Genomic DNA, 6,000 nt, shown 5'->3' on the forward strand with positions numbered 1-6,000 from the left:
CTTGTAAGGACCTGGTCCCTAAAGCGAGATGGGAAAAGAGAGCTCGTCTAGCCCAGGGAGGGAGGAGAGAGTAGCCCTTTACTCAGTGCGCACCACGTGGCAGCACTAACCTAAGGGGTTTACAAATATTCTCTCATTTGATCCCGACAACAATCCTGGGAGGTAGGTGTTACTATTAATTCCATTTTATAAATGAGAAAATGGAGGCATATAGAGTTCAGGTGGCTTGCCCAGGGTCACACAATTAGTATGTGTTCCAGGTAGGATTCGAACTCAGGTCTTCTTGATTCTAGACCCACTATTCTATCCACTGCACCACCCTGCTGTCCCATTGTTTTACACATGAGCAAACTGCTGCTCCAGAGAAGTAAAGCGACACTTAAATTAAGCAGAACTCCCCACTCAAAAGTATAAAACCCCAGACAGATCCATCCCATCGCTGTGCTCCCAGTTCTGTATTCCCTCTGATGAGGGTTTGGGGTGAGAGGTGCTCGACACTCCAAAGTACCGACACACCGGGTCCTGCCGAAAGAATTCGACTCAAGCCTTCTCAGCCAAGGGAAAAGATCAAGTTTATTAAGAGTTAGCCAAATAAGCCTGCCCCGAGAGATCCCACCCCTTGCGACGCCTGTAAGGAAAAAGGGCCAGACCCATCTGAGCTAGATTGGATCTGACCACCTTCATGGAGGCAAGATGGAGATTATATACACAAAGGTTGTGGGAGGGATTGAGGGGTGGTCTGGGGTGACCAGAAGAGGGGTCTAGGGAGGGACTTAAGGAGGAGTCTAAGGAGGAGCCTGAAAGGACTGGGATGAAGTCAGACTCCCGGGTGGGGGAAATAGCTGAAGGCTATATGGAAATGACAGACCATAAAGGGCTGGGGTAACAGAGCTAGGGTATAGATATTTTGATCAGGATTAAGGATGGGAAACATGATTAAAGGTGGGAGGTCTTGGGAAGACAAGATTAAGGGTGGGAAACAGCTGGACAATAGAGGACTGGGCAAGGTAGGCATTTGGGCTTAATGGTTATAGCCTCAGGCCAAGGCCAGGTCGAGTGGCAAGATTCAAGGAGAGTTCAAGGGTTCAAGGGGTTCCCAGAGACTGTGCCCTCATCACCTCCACTACACTATTCTATCTCCCCTAAATAAACTAGTCTAACCTCCCATCTGAGGAGGAAATCCCTTCTGCAGCAACCTTAGCAAACAATCCAGCCAGCTTCTGTTTGTTTGCAAATTCCAAGAGAGAGGGAACTCCCTCCTTACAAAGAAGCCCGTTCTATTGTGGGAATAACGGAATCACACAAGGTCACATAGGAAGGGACTTTGAGACCATCTGATCCAACCCCTATCTGAGGGAGAATCCCTCCTACAACGATCTAAGTAACCGTCAGCCTTTGGTTCCCCTCAGTGAAGGGAAAACCTGGGGTTTGCCTTGAAACTCCCTTCACTTCCCCTTGGAATGGCTGTTGTGGTAAGGAAGCTCTTTCTTAGGCTAAATCTGCCCCAGGCAACCTCCATTCACGCCCTCTGTTTAGCCCTCCAGAGCCAAAAAGTATAAATCAATTCCATCTTCCATGTGACAATTCTGAAAATACTTGAAGCCAAGCAGTAGCTCTCACGCCCCCAACTCATTTTACAGATGGGTCCCCTGAAAGCTGTCTCAAACCTAACGCATGCTCTAGTTGGCATCCTGCAGGCTTCTTGGTGATTTTACCAAAAAATAAATGGAGAAAAAAGTAGTACAAAGCAAAAAACTTAAGTGATACAGTGAAATGAAAGACGAAAAAGATACCTCTCCCCACAATATCCAAGAGGTGTATGTGCTCCCACATCTTACTATATACCTGTGAAAAAGAGGGTATACACAAGGAACATGTAGCCTGGGAACCCACGTGATGCAGTAGATAGACCTGGAATCAGAAAGTCCCAAGTTCAAATCCTACCTCAGATTCTTACTAGCTGTGTGACCCTGGGCAAGTCACTAAACCTCTCTCTGCCTTCGTTTTCTCATCTACAAAACGGGGATGATAATAGCACCTACCCCCTGGGGTCGTTGTGAGGCTCAAATGAGATAATATTTGTAAAGCTCTTTGAGAACCTTAAAGTGCTATAGAATTGCTGGCTATCTATCACTCTTAACTCACACTTTCCATCCTACTGCATATTTCCCAGAAAATCCTCCCAAGCCTTTTAGTTTGGTCATCAGGTTAGCTGCTCTTTTGTTGGCTTCTGCTGGTCAGTTCTCTTCACCATGCTGCCCTCTGCTGGTGACTTTGGGAGCTGCCCTCTCCTGGGCATCTTCCCTGTCACCGCTACCCTTTCCGACAGTGGCTGGATTCTGAATGCTACAGAGTGTCTTAGCCTACAGGAGGAAGTATCTGTCCACCCTGTCTCAGCTGTTCCATGAGTTATATAATCCAGCCAGCCACACTCAGCAAGCTAGCTAGGGAGAGAAACTGCTGGGTACATAAGGATGTCTTTGGAACCTACTCTCTGTCTTAGCTATTGGTCCCTAACCTAATCCCACTTGGGGATAGAAAATTTTTCTCAACTCTCTTGCACTCCCATGGTGCTATGTGTGGTCCACGCAAATTTTACCACGTAAACAAGACTGTGAGGGACTTGGTAGAGCTGGCATTTTGTCTTATTTTCCTGCCAGTAACAAAGCTACTGCTTTTCCAATACTATCCCCTTCAATTAAAAAAAAAAATTGTTCGACTAGCCCATCACACCCACTATGCTGGTACATTCATAGGTGCTCATCCTAAGAGTCATCCATCGACAAAGACACAGACCCAGGTAATCAGCCCAAGCACTCGGCACTCATGCAAGATTATACTATGTAACACTCACGTTAAATTTGTCTGCGGAGCCAGATGTGTAGGAGAGATACTGTGTAGAAAACACAGATCACAACAGCACATTAAAGATCTAACAGGTGAAATCCAAATACAAACATAGCCCAGTGGATAGAGTGCTGGGCCTGGAGTCAGCAAGACCAAAGGTGAAAGCCCGCTTACTAGCAGTGTGATCCTGGGCAAGTCGCTTAACCGGTTTCTGCCCCAGTTTCCTCGTCTGTAAAATGGGGAGAATCAGCATCACATATATAATGACGTCAACACCATCTCATCATTGCCTCAATGGACCAAAGAAATGGATCACATCCAGCTACAGTAGGCAACTAGGTGGATCAGTGGAGTCAGGAAGACCTGAGTGCAAGTCAGAATGCTTATTTACTTCCTAGCTGTGATGTGACCCTGGGCACATCTCTCAGCCCGTTTGCTTTAGTTCCCTCATCTGTAAGGTGGCGCTAATAACAGTACCTACTTTCCCTCCCGGGTTATTGTGAAAATCCAACGAGATGTTCATGAAGTGCTTAGCACAGTGTCTGGCCCACAGTAAGCGCTATATAAATGTTTATTCTGTTCTCTCTCCCACACAACAAATAAAATTACATGTTACAATTACATACAAAATATGCATTGTGTGCCCAGGGTCAGTGGGCATCAACTGATTGTATGTGTAACATTTCCTCTTTCATTTAGGGGAAGCATTGTAAGCCTGCATGCTCACTGGTTTTAGTCCCACTGTGCTTACAGTGGCCTTTCGTCAGCTTTGTACCCCTCATATTGTCAGTCCCACTGGCTTACTATCACATCCTAAAGTTTTGGTTGGCTCAGGCTGACTCTCAGCACCCTGAAATCCGTATCTTGAACTCATATCTAGCCCAGCCTGGGTATTGTTGTTTCTAGTCAATCAAGCTGTATATGTGACCTCCATTTCCTTGGACACCCCGCCCTCCCCACCCGTAGCTGTAGAATCAGGTCAAAAAATGATTGTCCAGATTTAGCCTCTCCGCTCTTCTCATCTGTCCGGCCTGAGATCCTCTTCGAGTGGGAGCTGTCATTTGACCTCCGTAACACTCCAGAAGAGATGAGCCAGATTTCTTCTTCATCCAAATTGTTACCCAGATCTTCAAATGCACTATTGCCTGGTTCTTAATAGTCCATTCCACTTGTCTTGGAGCTTGCTCATTCCACTTTCTTTTGCTTTTGCCTTTTTAATGACCAAGATGTTCTATGGGCAGCAGCTGGCTGTGATGGATTTATTGACTTTGCAGCGACCTTGCTATGGGGTGGTGCTCTGTTACTTGACTCTCTTGTGTTTTCCCTGGGCACCTTTATTCCCTTGCTGAAGTTCTTGGCAGTGAACCAGGGCATCATATGATTATATTCCAAACTACTCCCTTTTGAGCTGAGGCCACAAAGAAGCACCTTTTGAAAATACATTACACCTGGATTGTTGCAGTAGCCAGTTGGTTGGGTTTGCCTGCCTTGAGCCTGCCTTTAGTAAGGCTTACCTCTCAGCCAAGAGATGTTTTGAACACATCTTTTCCTCCAAAGCACAAATTAATAGTGTTGGGAATGCACAAAAATAAAACCAGTTCTCAAGGAGCTCTCTCTCTCTCTCTCTCTCTCTCTCTCTCTCTCTCTATATATATATATATATATATATATATATACATATATATATATATACATATATACACATATATACATATATATATATACATACACACACATGTTTATGTATATGTATACACACACACTGCAAGTATATACAAAACAAACTACAAGGCAATTTCTTGGAGAAGTGCTAGCAGCTAGAGGGATCATAGAAGGTTTCATGTCAGAGAGAGTGTTTGAGCTGAGCTTTGAAGGAACCTAGGGATTTCAAGAGACAGAACTGAGGAGAAATTGCTTTTTGGAAAAGGTGACAGTCAGTATAAAGATGGAATGTTCTATGTGAAGAATGTCAAAATGTCCAGTTGGGTTTGACCAAAGAGTGTGTGAAAAGGACCTCTAATCTTACATCTCCACTACCTTTCAGACACCTCAAAGTGGATGTCCAGTAGACATCTTAAACTCAACATGTCCAAAACACAACTCATTATCTTCCCGCCTAAATCTTACCCTCCCCTACCTTCTCTGTTACTGTAGATGGCAATACAATTTTGTGAGGGGGCTGCTCACAAACTAGAAGTCATCCTGGGCTCTTCACTCTCTCTCTCCCACATCCAAGCTGTTACCAAGGCCTATTAGCTTTACCTTTGCAGTATCTCTGGAACAAGCCCCTTCTCTCATCCATGAGACCCCTCTGGTACAGGCCCTCATCACTTCATGCCTGGACTATTGCAAAGGCCGCTGGCAGGACTGCCTTCCTCAAGTCTTTCCCTACTGCAATCTATCCTTCATTCAACCATCAAAGCAATTTCCTAAAGCACAGGTTGATCACCTCCTCACCTCCCCTCACCCACTAAGTAAATGCCAGTAGTTCCATTGCCACCAGCCAAAAGGCTAGTGTTTAAAGCCCTACATAACCTAGCCCCCTCCTACCTTTCCAATCTTCTCGCACCTTACTCTTCAACACTTACTCTTTGATCCAGTGACACTGGCCTCCTATGTTCCAGGAACAGTACACTCCATCCCTTGGTTCCTGCTATTTTCTCTGGTTGTCCCCCATGCCTGAAATGTTCTCCCTCCTTCACTCTGATTACTGACCTCCCTGGCTTCCTTTAGGTCCCAACTAAAATCTTGACTTCTACAGGAAGTCCTCCCCAGTCCCTCTTAATTGTAACATCTCTCTGTTACTTCTTATTTATTATGTACATAGCTTGATTTGCAAATATCTATTTGTATGTTGTCTCCCTCCACTAAATTATAAACTCCTTCAGGGCAGGGACTAATTTTTGCCTCTTTTTCTATTCTCAGCACTTATCACAGTGCCTGGGATGTAGTTCGTACTTAATAAATGTTTGTCAAAAATGGACCCACATGCACAAAAATATTTATAGCAGCCCTCTTTGTGGTAGCCAAGAACTGGAAACTGAGGGGACACCCATCAATTGGGGAATGGCTGAACAAGTTGTGGCATATGAATGTAATGGAATACTATTGTGCTATAAGAAATGATGAACAGGTGGACTTTAGAAAAAGTTG

This window comes from Trichosurus vulpecula, chromosome 7 (genome assembly GCF_011100635.1).
Source record: "Trichosurus vulpecula isolate mTriVul1 chromosome 7, mTriVul1.pri, whole genome shotgun sequence".
NCBI lineage: Eukaryota > Metazoa > Chordata > Mammalia > Diprotodontia > Phalangeridae > Trichosurus > Trichosurus vulpecula.